The sequence below is a fragment of the Pinus tabuliformis genome, chromosome 3_2 (assembly GCF_031772625.1).
Source record: "Pinus tabuliformis cultivar Carrire ecotype Pingquan chromosome 3_2, CPIR1, whole genome shotgun sequence".
Lineage (NCBI taxonomy): Eukaryota > Viridiplantae > Streptophyta > Pinopsida > Pinales > Pinaceae > Pinus > Pinus tabuliformis.
Genome location: NC_142302.1, coordinates 552,270,520 through 552,289,073, shown reverse-complemented (window position 1 = coordinate 552,289,073; position 18,554 = coordinate 552,270,520).

Below are 18,554 nucleotides of genomic sequence, written 5' to 3'. Positions count from 1 at the left end.
GGGAAGATATGTACTTGGGGGAACTGATATCTGGGTAAATTGGACTCCCAAAGGCCAATTTCATCTGAATGGTTCAGGTATCTGTCTTTGCTCAAGCAATGAATTTTGAGTAGGAGTTCTGATGCACTTGTATCTTTAATTTGGAAATCCCTGTTGGCCAGGGGAAGGTGGTCGAGGTCCAAGTGTGGAGTTGAAACAGGTTTGATGTCCATGGCGACAGGGGCAGCCGTTATTCAGTTCTTGTGGATTTGAATTAGGCTCTGGTGGTTTTATTCAAAGGTTTTGAATAGAAATTGGAAACTTTCGGAGGGTTTGGCCATTGGTTTTCAAGTTTAAGGTATCTTTTTAATTAATTTTACTTAATGAAAATGCTTAACGGGCTGCACGTTTCCAAATTTGAACAGGGAATGGTATTCTATGCTGAAATACTTGGAATTGGGCGAATTGGCTTCAAGTTGATGGTTCACAACAGTTGCAGAGGTTTGTATGGTTTTGGTATGGACTGAAAGGTCTGTTGGATTGTCTTCAACGTCTTCTGGAGTGAATTTGGAGGGTTGTTGGCAAGTTCGGCATTTGTAGGAGTCGCAAAGGTTTCCAGAGCTTACAGAGAAAATGAGTGAAAAAGGGCGAAAAGAGGACTTCGTGGCCTTTTATAGGAAAACAATTATTTTTGGCGGGTTCATTTACGAATGAACAGTTGGCAATTTTTTCGATTAAGCGGGGAAGCGGTATTGGAGGGCCGTCACACCGCTCTTATGGCGTGGGCGGTATTTTGGAGGGGTCACCCAATGTACTCCAGCATTTGACACGTAGCAGTAGGGGGGGCGGGGAAAACCGCTTTATCGGGCGAGTAACATTCAGCCATCGGGCGCGGCCGATATGGATGTGGATCGTTGGATGAAGCAGATGTTGACCAGATGACAATTAGGCAAGGGAAACACGCAGGTTATAAAAGCTTGGGTTTAGGGGGGGGTCCAACGCTTTAAACCTTGGCGGTATGGGTTTATTTAAGGTTTAATCATAGGTTTGAAAATGATCGGGCAGAGCTTAATAACGAGGTTTAACTCTTTGGATAAAGGTCGGGCGTCGGGTGAGCCCGATATAGCTGCGGACCGTAGGATTTGGGCGCAAATGATCGGACGGTGGTTGGGCGAGGGAATATCACGGATGAAATGTACAGAGGCTTTAGGGGGGGCCCGATGCTTTAATCACAAGTGATTTGTGATTATTTAGGGTTAATGAGGGGATTTATATGTTTTGTCGGGATAAGGGGTAAATGTATAGTTTTTAGTAAAACTAAGGGTTGGGGGTATTTACATAGGGATTTAGTTAATATACGAGAAAAGGGATATGGGGGAGTTATATAATAAAATTAGAAATTAATATGAAATATAATGGGTGGAGTGGGTTTTTCCTAAGTAAAAAGGTAAAACGTAACATTTCTACGCACTTCGCTTTATACTTAGGATAAAGTGTTTTTTGTGGGTTTTTGGGTGAAAAGGGATTTACATGGGGGTTTTCACTTTTCCTAGGTAAATGGTGTTTAACCTTAGGAAAAAGGGGTTTTCTTAGGATGATGAGGGGAAATGGATTTTATGAAGGGGATTCTAGCACTTGATGTCCATAAGTCATTGAGCCAAGGGTCCGGTCCCACCAAAAGTTAGAGAAATGCTCTGAGCCTCTTTGACTTGTAGGATTTAAAGTACTAGAACATGCTTGTGGATAGGAAATTAGTAAGTATAGGGGAAAAATGAATGAGGGGGAGTTAATCACATGTGCTTGCAAACCTTTGTTTTTGCCTTCATAACTGATCATACATGTTGAAATATATGTCTAAGCATGATGCATGTGTCTTGACCGAATTAACTTTGTATTTTAGCAACCTTTCTTCTACTTACCCTTCACCTACCCTACCATTTTTTCTTCATTTTATTTGGGTGCATTTAGGCTAGCAAACCCTTATCAATCTTTTCTCTTACAATGTAAACTATATAATTCTAACCTTATGTCATCCAAGGGCTCAGATTAAACTAATGAGCTCCTTTTATTTTCTCTACCTATCTAATGATCCACTAAGATTAAATTGTTTGTTCAGATTTTATTCTCTAACTATAAACTTAAAATTCAAAGCATGAAATAGCCAAGTTTAAACAATTTGACTATCATGGATTGTGGCATGAGTAACAAGCCGCTCACAATCATTATTATGCATAAAAGTAAATAGTAGTGGCATTTTGACTTGCATACTTTCATGGTCTCTTTTTGTTCTTGGGGTTCATATATTTTGATTTTTTGACCTTTTCTTATTCTTTTTGTTCTTTGATTTTTCTTTTAGGACATACCCTCTTTACATTTTTTAATTTTTTAATATGGAAAACATTTGCAGAAGGCAAAGGTATGTACAATATTACAAGGCTTAACCTTAGTCATTCAAAATTATGACTTCTATTGGGATAGGAACCTAATAGGAACATTATTACATACAGAAATATAAATTACATTTGAAATCAAGTAATATTTAACAAATTTACCTATTGCCACTCCTCATTTGCCGGATTTATGCATGAAATGACCGATTTGTGACCTTAACCCTAATGACCTAATGGTGAAACTAAGATGATTGGAGACCATGATGATGTGACGAAACTGATGTTAATGATGTTTTCATGATGGTAGACTCAACTGAGTGATGAAAGTGACCCACATATGAAATTATTGAGAGAGTGGAAATAGCCCTAGACGCACTAGCTAGTGACCAAATTTTTATTTGAAGACTCACTAAAATAACAAAAAATTGACTTGAACCCTAGAAAAACCTTATAAGAGCATATTTGATCATTGGTGATAGGCATAACTGACTGACACTAATAGCTTCGATTGGAATTCTATATCTAGTTCCACCTGCAATACAGATCAACCAATAACACGATCAACATCTTTAACATACTTTTTAATCAATGACACATAGAAACCATCATGAACATTCACTGTCGGAGGCAGTGCAAGTCGATAGGCTACTGACCCATTCCATTTGATGATACCGAAGGGTCCACAAAATCGCGATGCCAACTTGGCACATGATCCAATCCGCAAGGAGCTCTTCTTTGGTTTGATGCACAAGTACACCTATTCCCCAACTTGGAACTCCTTGAACGACCTGTTCCGATCTGCATAACTCTTTTTCCTATCCTGTGATGATTTCAAATTCTTCTTGATCATCTACATCTCTTGTTCCATGTCTACCAACATGTCTAGTCCAATCAACACCCTCTTAACTGGATCACTTCAACTAACAGAAGTATTGCAACTCCGTCCATACAATGCTTCAAAAGGACTCATCCTTAATGACTCATGATAACCATTTTTGTATGTGAAATCAACAAAGGGAAGATACTCCTCCCACTTTCACTGCTGATGCATCACATACATCCTCAACATGTCCTCCAATACCCTGTTGACCCTCTCTGTTTGTCCATCAGTCTGCGGATGATAAGTTGTACTGAAGGCCAACTTTGTGCTGAAACCTGCAAACAACTCCTTCCAAAACTTGGAAGTTAACTTTGCATCCCTGTCCGACACAATCTTCTTTGGAACACCATGCAATTTGACCACATCTTTGATGAATACCTGTTCTACATTACTAGCTGAGAATGTAGACTTCACTGGGATGAAGTGTGCAACCTTTGTCAACATATCCGCAACAACCATGATCGAATCATGCTGTCTCACTGTCCTCAGCAACCCTGTGACGAAATCCGTGGAAATGACCTCCCATTTCCATTCTAGAATCACAATTGGCTATACGAGTCCACCTGAATGTTTGCACTTTGCTTTCACACGTTGACAATCAAAACACCTATCCACAAACTTTGCCACATCCCTCTTCAGGTTTGACCAATAATAAAATTTCTTCACTGTAGTCAATGTCTTCTGATAATCTGGGTGACTTGAGTATGGTTTTGCATGGAACTCTCTCAAGATCACCTTCTTGAGCTCACTATTGTCTGACACATAGGTCTTGTCTCTGAATCAGACCAATCCATTTGCTGTAAGGCAATAGTCCACATCCTGTGCACCTGCACTTTTATCTGTACTATCACCTGTATATGTACCGGTACCCTGCTGCAAGATGTGCATAATCTCCATATATCTGACATCCCGTTGACCTGCTTGCAAGATATTATCATGTAAGTCTGTCCCATAAGAGCTCATAACTGTTAAGTGATTTACCTCTATCCACCTGTTAAGAGCATTTGCCACCCTACTCTCTTTTACTTTGATGTACCTGATCTCGAAATCAAATTCACTGATTTTGGCCAACCACCTAGCCTGCCTAGCGTTCAGATTCAGCTGGTCAAACAAATACCTCAACCTAATATGATCACTCATCAGTACAAATCCCCTGCTAAGAATATAGTGCCTCCACATCTTCAATGCATGTATGATCGTTGTTAACTCAAGATCATGCGTCAGGTAGTTCTTCTTGTGCTCATTAAGTTTTCGCGACTCATAACATACCACCTGTCCATCCTGCATAAGGACCCCACCAAGTTCTCTCTTGCAAGCATTTGTGCATACTACAAATTCCTTGTCTGGATTTGCAATCTTTAACATTGGTGCATGTGTCAACAACTGCTTAGGCTGCTTAAAACTGGCCTCACACTCCTCGGTCTATTCAAACTTCTTACCTTTCCTCTGCAATGATGTAATATGATAAGCAATCCGTAATAAGTTCTTGACGAGCCTCCTATAATAGCCTACAAACCCCATCAAATATCTCACCTCATACACATTCTTAGGAGCTACCCATTCTATGATGGCCCTTATCTTTTATGGATATACTGTAATTCCCTCCTTGGAGACAACATGCCCCAAGTAATGTACCTCAGTATGAGATAAACTACACTTGCTGAGCTTAACACACAACTGATGCTCTCTCAACAATCTCAACACTACTTCTAAATGCTCAACATGCTCTCCCTCATTTTTAGAATATACCAATATGTCATCAATGAACATAATAACAAACTTATCCAAGTATGTATGCAACACATTATTCATAAAACACATAAATGTAGCTAGAGAATTAGTCAACCCGAATGGAACTACAACAAATTCATAATGCCCATACCTAGTCTGGAAAGTTGTCTTGTAAATGTCCTCCTCTTTGATGCATACTTGATGATATCCGGATCTCAAATCAATCTTCAAGAACACTGCTGCTCCCTTCAGTTGAACGAACAAGTCATCAATCCTTGACAACAGATACCTGTTCTTGATGGTCACTTTATTCAACTACCTGTAGTCAATGCATACTATGAGAGTACCATCTTTCTTTTACAAACAAGATCGGTGCGCCCCAAGGTGATGCACTTGGCCTAATGTATCCCTTGTCCAACATTTCCTTTAACTGCAACTTCAACTCAACCAACTATGATGTGCTCATCTTGCAAGGTGCCTTTGATGTTGTAGTTGCCCCTAGCACTAACTCAATAGAAAAGTCTACCTCCCTGTGAGGTGGAAACTCTAAGATGTCCTCTAGAAATACATCCTTGAACTTCCATAGAACTAGGTACCTGTTCAACACATCTGCATCCTCAAATTCCTTGCCCTTGTCACTAGAAATGTGCACTGCAAATAGCATACACCCTTTCCTGTGACTATGCATTGCCTGCATAGTTATCACCGTCCTAATTGATGTGGCTTTATTCTTATCCTGTAAGACTCTTGGTTCCCCATTGTCATCAACACACTCAATGCCTTTGTCATAACAATCCACTTTGGTCCTATGAATATACAACCAATCCATTCCCAACAACATATTGTATGATCCCAATGGTAATGCATACAGATGTGTTGTGGTAGGTGTGCCATTCAAATTAAATGCAAAAGCTCTTACCCAATGATGAACTCGCTTCTTTGTACATGTAGTCAACTGCACTAACCAAGATTCTACATTAAATTCCTTACTCAAACCACACTTATCCACCAAGAAAGGACTAACATAGCTATAATTAGATCCAAGGTCAACCAAAATAGAAAAAAATTGACCACAAAGCTAACCGTCCATCTCAATGATAGATGCCTAGTGCTCTGCTTGTCTGTTGTCCATGGCTGCATAAATATGACGAATACTCTGCCCCACTTCTCCAACAGTTTGCGCCTCCTGTCCATTGTATATCTTAGGCCTACCACCTTGATTTTGCAGACAATCTCTCCTAAGGTGTTCCTCACCACATGTCTATCACTCCAACCATCCAATATCATTACCTCTATGTTGCTGTCGTGATCCATGTCCCTGTTTAGCTGCATTAAACTTATTTTGAGGTGCCACATTTTCTTTCTCCTTTGCATTTTGAGGCCTTGCTCTCTTAGGCTGCCATTTACCTTTACCTTTGTCTTTCCCTTTCCATCCTGACTGAGATTCATTCTTACACTTTGAATTTTCATAGCAATGCTTCGATTTCCCAATAAATTCCTTAAGTTACAGAGGCTCATCATATTCAATTCGATCTCTAAATGCTAATGGAAAACCAATGACAAATCGTTGAACTTTAGCCTTCTCATCAGTGAGATATGGTACATACCTCAGTAGCTCCTGAAACTTAGTCATGTACTCTTCATCTATCAATTACCCCATCTTTAGCTCATATGATTATTTGGCCTTACTTTCGTAGTACCTTTATGACAAGCATTTCTTCCTAAAAAGCCTCTTGAACTCATGCCAACTCAAGTCATCCGTCCTGATGTCTCCGACCCGCTTCACATCTTCCCAACAAATGTTTGCTTTACCTTTCAAGCTGAAGATAGTGATTCTAGCCTTCATGTTATTGTTGTCTAGGTAAATCCTCTTTATGGATAGAGACGATCCCTCTTGCCCAATGAGTGGGACTAGCAACCTACGTGACAATCTACGGGACACTTTCCTAGATTACAATAAAAAAATAAAAGAAGAGGGAGATGGAATAACTTGTTTTGATGCTATACCACATTCCTTTGTTGAAGACCTTGAATCGCTTGCTCCTCAATCTTAACTCTACTGCTCATGACATTCATATACCTGCATAAGAGATCAAAGACACAATAAATATACGAATACAAAAAACATAATCGATAGTAACCTACTTAACAGATCAAGGAGCATTAAGATAAACGATGAATTAACAAAATTTTTTTATGGAAAGTGAACCAGTAGTTGTATATATTAATGAAATAAAGGAGGAAGCATCCAACCAAGCCTTGATGTCAATAAGCTCTCCTTGCGTGAATGTCCAAGTCCAATCTTAAGCTCTCTAAGCACTCATTCTCCAAGCCAAATGAGTAGCAAGTAGGCACTATCTCAGCATAAGGGTGCAAATACTCAAAGACCAACCATTTGGGATTGGGAAAAGATGAATATATAGGTAGGGAAAGGGAGTTAGGATCTCTCTAAAGATAGGATAAGGCCCTCATCTCAAGGAGGTATCTCATAGGGATAAGACCGAAGGGCCAAGTTGGGAGAACTCAACCTTATCCACGCTGAACAACCTCCAGCTCGTCGTTCTGGAAGCCTCTAGCTCACGAATCCTCTTGTCCTCTTTGGGAAAATTTGCCTTTTAGGGATCAACGTGGGTATCCAAGCAAAAAGCGTGCTGGCAGTGCTAGGTCAGTGTGATGCAACTAGCGATGAGCACAAATTGCTAGTGTCAGGGTCATGTTGATCCTGAAATTAGGGTTTTAGAGCTCACTTCTTCAGGGAAGGCTCAAGGCATGTTTCCATCAGTTTTTCAGGGAGGATCTGAGTTGCATACAAGGTGGGTACACTGCATGATTATTAAGTTTTGGGTACTTCGGGGTATGACACAGGGAAGTGCAGGAGGTGTGACAAAATACTATGTAACAATTGTCTGTGTGCTCATGCAACTCATCGAAATTTTTCATCCCAAGTATCCAAGCCTTTGCATCTTACGGCTTCTTCACATCTTGATCCAAGTGGATCTCTAAAAAGTACCAATGGCATGTTAAAAAGGATCAAAACTCAAAGTGGCAAAATCTCGATAAACTTAGCATCAGATTGAAGTGCTCGTCATCTTGATTCCAACAATGTGAATGACACTCGAATCCAAGCTCATATGAAGAAGTTAGAGCAAGTCAAAGTACAAGTTTGACTTGGACAGGTGGCAGAGAAAATGACATGGCAAGATTCTTCAGCGAATGGGGAAGCGCCAAGTGGCAAGCCGCCATTGGCCCCATAGTTCACTGATCACAGAAGTCAGAGGGTCTATGGGTAAAGAATCAACCCCCAGCATACCAGGTTGTGATTGTGATATCACAATCACAGATCGAAGGTGGGTCAGTGGTTACAAATTAGCCCCAAGCAGGAAAGGTTGCGATTGCGATATTGCGCAGTGCATCGTTCTGTGAACAATAACACCCTCCAGCTTTGTTGATTGTGATACGCCAATTTCCGGGATGCGATACAGTTATAGGGTGTGGTTTTTAAAACTCGTCGGATCTGCCAGTTCACAGATCGCAGTTTGCACTGCGCAATGGCTCGTTATGGAGAATCACCCTTGACTCTAACCGATTGCGATTTGTGAATTCTTTATTGGATCTGATGGATTATGGATCTCATTTGATATTGCCGTTGGGTTCGCCTTTATCGTAGATCGCTCATCGATTATTGTAAAGGCACAAGATCTATCCGCCGGGTTTAGGAGTAATACACCGATTTATCTGCCGGTTTGAGGTTTAATGCAAAATGATCTGTGTGAATGGTTGTCGATAGATGTTTTTCTATGCTTAATAGGTTGTTACCTACATACTATTCAAGGTCTGAGATTCTCTGTTTGAAACAATCCGCCTGCCAAACTTGTCATTTGTTGAAATTGCCCGAGATTGAGGAATCTGCCAATCAAGGGTATATATTGGACTATCAGCACAGGAAAAGGCAAATACGGGCACAAAAGTTCCGAAACCATTGCTGTCAAACAGTAACCTAACCTGGAAGTAGGTCGGAACCTTGCCTTGAGCAGCATGGAGGTTCCGAGAAGGTGCATAAGCTCTTTTTCTAAGAATTGGGCATTTAGACTGACGATTCTGTATGATTTTTAACCAGGATTTCTGGGGTAATGTTTGTTTATGAAGCTGGGCTCTCCAATCTTCGTCTATCTTCTAACTTGGAGGTATAAGGATTGTAAATGAATTTTGCTTGTACTTTATCTCTTTTTATGCCACTTAATGAATGAAGGCCTCCCCACTAAGACGTAGTCCAAATTGGATGAACTCTATAATCAAATCTTTGTGTCATGGTTTCATGTTTATCTTATTATTTCGCATTGTTTTATGTGTTTTTAAGTTCCATGGTTAATAATATCTGTTACATGTAATTCTGGTGCATCTATAAGTAAAAGATCTTGGATCAAGTTTTGTATCAAAACAGGTCTTTGTTGATGTGAATTGCATGAGTATATGCTAACTCGGAACAAGATGCAAAAAGGTGAAGGAAAGCTTAAGTCCTTCGATCTCGAAGAAGGACGTGCACAATGAAAAAGAAACATGGAAGATGAAGAAGCTCGTTGGAAAAAAGAGCGGAATTACGCAAAGCATTCTACAATATGGCAGAGAAAGTGGACACACTGTTTTCAGAGTATGAGAAGGCAATTAAGCACGAGAAAAAATATGTCGATGACAATAGATCGGTAAATCATGAAGGTGGTGGAGAAGAGCCTCCTCCCTCTCCTTCTTCAAGTGATAGTTCTCATCACTTTAATCGAGATCCCAAGCATACATCTAAGAAACCATTCTTTAAGCTAGAAGTAAAGTTTGATCTGGCCATGTATAATGAAGAGTGTAGTGCAAAAAAACTTAATAATTGCATAAGACAGATAGAGGTTTACTGTCGGATTCACAAAATTGAGGAAGATGAGGTGAAGTTCTAGTTAGCATCTCTTTGACTAAGTGGCATTGTTCTTGTTTGGTGGGAGAGCAAGTTGCATAAGGGCAGCGAAAAGTTGGGTAATCTTCTTTCCTCTTGGTCCAATTTTGTTTCTGCATTGAAAGACCAATTTTACCCTTTGGGTTATAAACAAAAGGCACTAATGGAATGGAAATATCTAAGGCAAGGTAAAGGCCAAAATGTGTAAAGCTTCACTGAAGAATTTCAGAAACAAGCATTGAATTTGGGCATCTCATTAGATTCGCCCGAGACTGTAACTAAGTATGTTGGTGCGTTACATAGTTACATAAGACACTCACTGTTATTGTTCAAGCCTACTACGATTGATGCAACCAACATAAAGGCCATTCATCTTGAAATTCAAGGCAAGAATGACAGAGATGATCAAGCCAAGAAAACACTGTTCAAACCTCAGCATAGAAAATTCCAAAGGAAAGGTAAGGGGAAGGATAAAAAGACTGCCGCAACCAAGAAAGAGGATGGAGCACGTCATCTTGCACGCATTGCAAGAGGGAAGGTCATGACGAGGACCACTATTGGAAGCTACATCCGGAGATGAGACCAAAGAGATTCAGTGGAAAGGGCAAGCAAAAGACAGTGGAAACAATGCAGCAGGACCTTGGATCCGATTCCAGTGACGAGACATTGATCACAGCCGTGGGCGCAAGAGGTACTCTTTTTGTTTATAATAATTCTGATTTGATTGCAAGTGCTAGTTCTTTGAATGGGCATGTCAGTAATGAACGAAAAAGAATTGAATTATTCCACATTAGGGTTATTATAAAACACACAAAGGTGGAAACTCTGTTCGATTCAGGTTCCCATGAAATTTAATCCTAAAGTCCTTAGTTAAAAAGTTAGGCCTCGAAACTAAGCCTCATCCAAGTCCATACCCGCTTGGGTGGGTAAGCGATAAAGAAAAAATACAAGTAACCAAGTAGTGTAGGCCCAGATTTGTTATTGCTTCCAAATTATTTGATGAGGTAGAGTTAGATGTTGTACCTTTGGATATCTATGGAATCATCTTGTGAAGTCCGTATCTATATGGCAGAAAAGAAATTTTCTTTCATCATGGAAACAAATACCACCTCACGAAGGATGGGGTAGAATATATAGTCAGAGCTCATCATACGAAAGTCAGTGCTAGCCTTGTAAGTGCAGGACAGATTAAACGACTGGTTAATTCCAGCAAAGGGTGCATGCTCATGGTGGTGAGAGCAAAAGAGGCCGAGACGACTGACGATTTCAAAGGTTGTGATCCTGATCATAAGAAAGAATTGTTTGAAATTATTTATGACTATGATGGATTTTTTCCGGAACTGAGAGGATTTCACCCAAAATGGGATATCCAACATGAGATCCATTTACAACAAGATGTTTCTTTACCTAATATTGGCATGCACAAGATGGCTTCCATCGAGATGGAGGAGATAAAGAAACAGGTGCAGGAATTGCTAAATCAAGGGGTCATCAAACCGAGTTCTTCTCCGTACGGCTCACTGATCGTGTTGGTGCCAAAGAAAGATGACACATGGAGAATGTGTGTAGACTACAAGGCGCTAAACAAAATTACGGTGAAGAATCGATACCCTCTCCCTCACATTAATGAATTATTAGATCAGTTGAAAAATGTTATCTACTTTACAAAATTGGATTTGCGTAGTGGATATCACCAAGTTAGAGTTGCAGAACAAGACATTTGGAAGACTACATTCAAAACCAAGCAGGGGTTGTTCAAATGGATGGTGATGCCATTCAGACTGTGTAATGCTCCGGCCACATTTATGAGGGTAATGAATGATATGTTTAGGCATTTTCTTGATAATTTTGTGCTTGTATATATGGACGATATTCTTGTTTATAGTAGGACATGGGATGAACATGTATGTCATGTGAAGAAAGTGCTTGATGTTCTGAAAAATGAAAAACTGTATGTAAAATTGTCAAAGTGTGAGTTTGGGAAGACCTCTCTGGTTTATTTAGGTCACATAGTTGGTAATGGGCAATTGAAAATAGATCCCTCTAAAGTAGATGCGATTATGAAGTGGCTTGAGCCCACAAATGTTATAGAGGTCCGAATCTTTTTGGGTGCGGTACAATATTGGAGAAGGTTCATTATGAACTTCTCTATTATCACAACCCCCTTACACGCATTGAAAAGTGTGAAGCAGGCCTTTCAGTGGGGAGGAAAACAACAAAAATCCTTCGACACACTGAAAGAGAAGATCAACACAACACCAGTGCTAGCCTTACCAGAACTTCAAAAGCCTTTTGAGATTGAGACAGATGCCAACGGATATGCCATGGGTTTTGTATTGATGTAGCAAAGGAAGCCTGTACATTACCATTCAGAGACTTTAAGCCTGTATGTTACCATTCAGAGACTTTCTCTCAAGCTATTGTGAATTATCCCACGTACGATAGGGAGTTGTACACCTTGGTTCAGAGTGTAAAGAAGTGGAAACACTACATGATCGACAAGGAGACCATCATCCATACGAATCATCAACCCTTGTAGTACCTTCAGTCAAAAACCAAGCTTCAACAAGCCCGTCATTTCAGATGGATGGGTTCCCTCCAGTAGTTTCATCTGGTAATAAAATACAAGAAGGGTGCCAACAAAAAAGTAGCAGACATGCTTTTTTTCCCTCCTATTTCTGCATCTTTAGTTTTGCAAAATGCTTCATCCTTAGAAAGTTATGTTGAACAATATGCTAACGATGATGATTTTAAGGAGATTTATGTAAAACTGACTTGTGGATCGCAAGTGGACAATTATTATTTGCAAGAAAAACTATTGTATCACCTTGGAAAAATGTGTATACCATTGATGAAAGGGTACATGCAATCCGAGAGGCTCATACCTCTCTTATGTTTGGTCATGTTGGAGTTGAAAAAAATTTATGTCAATTACAGAGGTTTTGTTTTTGGCCTCATATGAAAAACATTGTGACTCATTTTGTATAGGGTTGTATGTTGTGTTTTGTTTCAAAGCCCTCTAATGGAAAACTTGGGCTCTACATACCACTCCCTATTCCGGGTCGACCATGGGAAAGTGTGTCCATGGACTTTGTAGGTGGTTTGCCTATGTCTAGGAAAGGTCACGACTATTTGTATTTCGTCGTGGATCGTTTTAGTAAAATGCATATTTTAATTCCTTGTAAAAAGCAGGTCACTACTAAACAAACTGCTTATCTTTTCTTTCAGCATGTTTGGGTCCATTTCGGGTTGCCCACATCTATTGTGTCATATCGAGACTCTCACTTTCTTGGAGAGTTCTAGACCATCTTGTGGAGAATGATGGACACTAAGCTGAAAAGAAGCACGACATTTCATCCATAGAATGATGGGCAGACATAGGTCGTCAACCGCACCATGGTACACTTGTTATGAGGCTATTGTGGAAAACATTCCAAGTTACAGGATGAACAACTTCCTTATGTGCAACATGCATACAATCAAGCAGTACATTCATTCACACAAAGCTCACCATTCAAGACATGTTTTGGTTATCTACCAAGGGATCCCTTAGACATGGTATTTGGGAAAGATGAGGATGGAAATGGACGATATGATAGGGACAAAGCACATAATTTTATTCAGCGGATACAGGTGATTCATCAGGAAGTACAGGAGCAGTTGGAGAAGAGTCAGGCTCGGTATAAAGCTCGACATGATAAGCACCGAGTTGACCATCAGTTTCAAGTTGGGGACAAGGTATGGCTCCACATCAACAAGGATAGAATGAAGGGAGAAGGGAAGAAATTGAGACCCATTCAATATGGTCCCTTCACCATATTGGCAAAGATTGGAGACACTGCTTTTCGTCTTGACTTGCCGGCTTATATGAAAATGTAATCAGTAGTAAATGTTGAAAATCTGAAGTTTTATGAACCCCCATTGATTATGGATATCAAAGAGGTTGCACAGATTCCTACAGTGGACGGTTTTGCACCAGAGTATCTAGAAAAGATGCCTGAAGATATCATACTCGATAGGAAAACCAGAACTTCACGACAGGGAGATGTGGAGTACATTCGTGTGGGCTTCAAAGGAATGCATTTGAGTAAAGCTCGATGGATGGAGAAAGAAAAAGTGAGGGAGAAATTTCCTCACTTTCCAATTGACTGAAAGAGATTTTGGTGGTCCAAAATCTCTTAGTTGGGAGGATTGATCCAGGTGGATCTCTGAAAAGTACCAGTGGCATGGTAAAAAGGCTCAAAACTCAAAGTGGCCTAATCTCGATAAAATTAGCATTAGATTGAAGTTCTCTTCATCCTGATTCCAACTATGCGAACGAAACTCAAATCTGAGCTCATATGAAGAAGTTAGAGCAAGTCAAAGTACAAGTTTGTTTTGGACAGGTGGCATAGAAAATGACATGGTAGGATTCTTCAGCGAATGGGGAAGCGCCAAGTGGCAGGTTGCCATTGGCCCCACAATTCTCTTATTGTAGAAGTTGGAGGGTCCATGGGTAAATAATATGCCCCCAACGTAATGGCTTGTGATTGAAATATCACAATTGCAGATCGAAGACGGATCGATGGTTACAAATTGGCCCCAAGCAGGAAAGGTTGCGATTGCGATATCTCATCGCATATCACACAATGCAGCGTCCTATGAAATGTAACATCCTCTGACTCTGTCGATTGTGATACGCCAATTTCCCTGATGCGATTTAGTTATAGGGTGTGGTTTTTAAAACCCATTGGGTCCGCCAGTTCGTAGGTTGCAGTTCACACTCCACAGCAGCCCATTATGGAGAATCACCCCTGGCTCCGACCGATTGCGATTTGTGAATTATTTATTGGATCTGATGGATTATGGATCTCAGTTGATATTGCCATCAGATTTGCCTTTATCGCAAATCTCGCTTATTGTAAAGGCACGAGGTCTGTCCACCAGGTTTAGGAGTAATATGCCAATTTATCCGACAGTTTGAGGTTTAATGCGAAACAGTCTGTGTGAACTGTTGTCGATAGAGGTTTTTCTATGTTTAATAGGTTGTTACCTGCGTACTATTCAGGGTCTGAGATTCTCTGTTTGAAACAACCCGCCTTCTAAACTTGTCATTTGTTGAAACTGCCCGGGATTGAGGAATCTGCCAATCAAGGGTATATATTGGACTATCAACACAGGAAAAGGCAAAGACTGGCACAAAAGTTCAGAAACCATTGCGTACAACAGTAACCTAACCTGGCAGAAAGCCTGAACCTTTCCTTGAGTAATAGGGAGGTTCTGAGAAGGTGCAGAAGCTCTTTTTCTCATAATTGGGCGTTTAGACCAATGATTCTGCATGATTTTTCGCTAGGATTTCAGGGGTACTGTCTGTTTCTAAAGCTGGGCTCTCCATTCTTTTTCTATCTTCCATATTGGAGGTACAAGAATTGTAAATGGATGTTTCTTGTACTTTGTCTCTTTTTATGCCACTTAATGAATGAAGGCCTCCACACTATTGAGCAGGGCCTGGAGACATAGTCCAAATTGGATGAAATTTGTAATCAAATCTTTGTGTCATGGTTTCATGCTTATCTTATTATTTCCATATTGTTTTATGTTTTTGTAAGTTCCATGGTTAATAAGCTCTGTTACATGTAATTATGGTGCATCTACAAGTAGAAGATTTTGGATCACATCTCCATCAAAAGTAGGTGGCTTTGCTTTCTTAAATACATCTGGAAAGTATCCCCTATCACTCCTCCTGTAAGGATGGTAATGATGATGATAATGATTCTTGTCAGAACCAGAACTAGAATAGTCCCTGTACTCATCACCTCTCCTATCCGGAGTGTCCAACAACCTGCCATCTCAAACCATGTCATCTCTATCTGACCTGTGTCTACCAAGAGACCTACTATGATATGCCCCATTAGTTATGTCCTCCTATCCATGGTTGATCTGAAGTGGCCCTTGTCACTGCAGTTCTGAAAAACTTTGAAGGAGTATTACATTAACCTCTACTTGATTCTCTTGTGCATGTATGATCCTATCATTGTCTACCTTACAACTCCTTATCTCTTCCTTCAAGTTTCTCAAGGTGTCTGCCCAATCAAAAGAGTGCCCACAACATTGCATATCCGATTCGTAGGGAGAGCCTTTATAGTCTACCATCTTGCTAGCCATTTGATCTCTTTCCTGCAAGGCATACTTTGTTAGAAAAAACCAAATCATAATAAACCAACTTACCTTAGTATAATTTGGGGAGGATACCTCAGCTGCAAGATCATCCAAATCAACATGACACATGTATAACATAATCATAACAACATATAAACATATACAAATAAGTGAATCAACACATAAACATCATTCTAGCTAGAATCCAATCATTAATGCATGACCATATCGACTACACATACCATGACCTCATGCATGACAACAACCATTATGCCATTGTACACATGGCCACATGCAAACATCAACATGCATAAGCAATGCGTAATAAACCACACACATGCATGAACACATGTAATCAAGCATAAGCGAACAATACTTGTAACCAAACCTACAAGAATGATACATGTAACCAAGCATACAAGAATGTAACCAAACATACGAGAATGTAACCAAGAATGCAAAATGATACATGTAAGCAACATATAACAACATGTAACCAGTCATACACTCATGACAATGCACTCCACAATGACAACATCAACTTCCACATGACAACATCACTACAACCATGATCAACATCATGCAAATGCAACAAGCACATGGAATGCAAGTGTAAGAGACATACATGTAACTGACATGCATGCATGACCAACACACATCCCATCCAGTCCGAGGGGTGAACCGTGCTTTGATACCACTCTATAACACCCTCCTCCTACATCTACCCAAGTAACCGTCTAACCGTGGTAAACATGTGACGAGAGGCTACTGTGATTGGATTCAACCTCCTATGTGACCTTAAGGAAATAGAATCGACGAAAACACAACATACAAAACCTTCACCTAAACTACAGGATCCCTGAGAACCATGCCAACACTTCAGGCAGCTTTCCCCTAGGTCCTATTCAAACTTTTGATCACTTGACCTCGGGACGCTCTTATGCAATGGGCATGGCAACATCTAGGGACCTCTGGATGCTCTCACATGCCAGCGTCCAGGGACCATTTTGTCCATCTTTATGCTAGCATCCCCAAGATTTGAGCCACTTTTTCAGGCCCAGAGCCTAGGTCACTGCCCATAATGGAATGACATCTTCAAAGTAGTAAAATAATATGGAAACAATGATGCAAAAGCAATTAGTTGAAAAATCCCTTAATCAGACCCCTACTAGCCATTACAGGCATTTCGTCAAACATATCACCAACATGTAATCTATAGGTGTAAACAACTAATTTAAGCATAGGGATCTCATACTTATCTGAGAATTTCTAACAACCATTGTTCCCTCATGTCATTTGCTGCATTATCATCTATTAGGTCATAGATACATTGCCCATTCATTTTCAAGTAAAAACATCATGAGGGCCATACATAGTTGTTGTCATAAAACATATACATAACCAACATAATAACAACACAAATACCATAAATACATCAACCATAGCATCCACATATAAACCAATACATTTACACATGAAAACAAAAGGGATGAATTTCTCATTAATGAATGTAGAAACCAACCGGGGATGGGACTACCACGTTCCACCTGACCGTAGATTGGCTGAGCCAAAAATCTCTTTATCCAATCACCCTCGTGTCATATTCCAAGCATGAATGTGGGACTCATAACCAATCAAAAAGAACCAAACAAACATGGATGCTACCGGATTTCTCTACCTACATTGTGAGGAATTTGAGTGTATCATAGTCTCTGAGGCTTTATTGTGATCCACTGTCTGATATAGGGATCACTAGGCCCTACACTGAGACCCACTTTCTAGGCTTTACAGTACATCTCATCCTGGGACTACTATGCCCAACGGAGAGCAATCCACCTCTTGCATTTATCGTATATCCTATCATTCATCGGCAAGGATTCCTAGGCCCAACGAGGCACACAATCTTGGGTTTACCAGAACCCACAGTCTGGCTCAAGGGTTACTAGGCCAGTGGCTTTATTGTGATCCACAATCCGGTTCAGGGACCACTAGGCCATGTATTTGCCATTTTGGAGATCCACCCCACTCAACTTTGAATCCATCCGACAATCCATCTGAATCGAAGTATGAGAACCCATCTCATCAAGGCTATCAAGAAATGGCAAGGCTAGGTTGAGAAAACATTGTTACACCTGGAAAAACCCATGCCACGACATAAAACAACCACATGCAACACCATGCATGCCCAATCTAGGAAGGGAATCACACATGCAAATCAATACCTGCAAAGAATCCTGATGACGCTACTTGATCCTGATTTCCCTTGCTTGATCTTCGCTTCCTCTTGCCTCCTTTGATTTTATTGATCCAATGCCAAAATGCTCCAAGAAACTCTAAGTGTCCAAGATTGATAGAGAGAGAGAATAATGAGATAGCTCCAAAACTCAACTGACAAAAAGTTTACCAATTATCCTTAGAAGCCTTCTTATTAATGAGGCCTATATTTTCTTCATTTTTGATTATTTTCCTTCAGTTTCCTCCTCACATGCAACCTTTGACC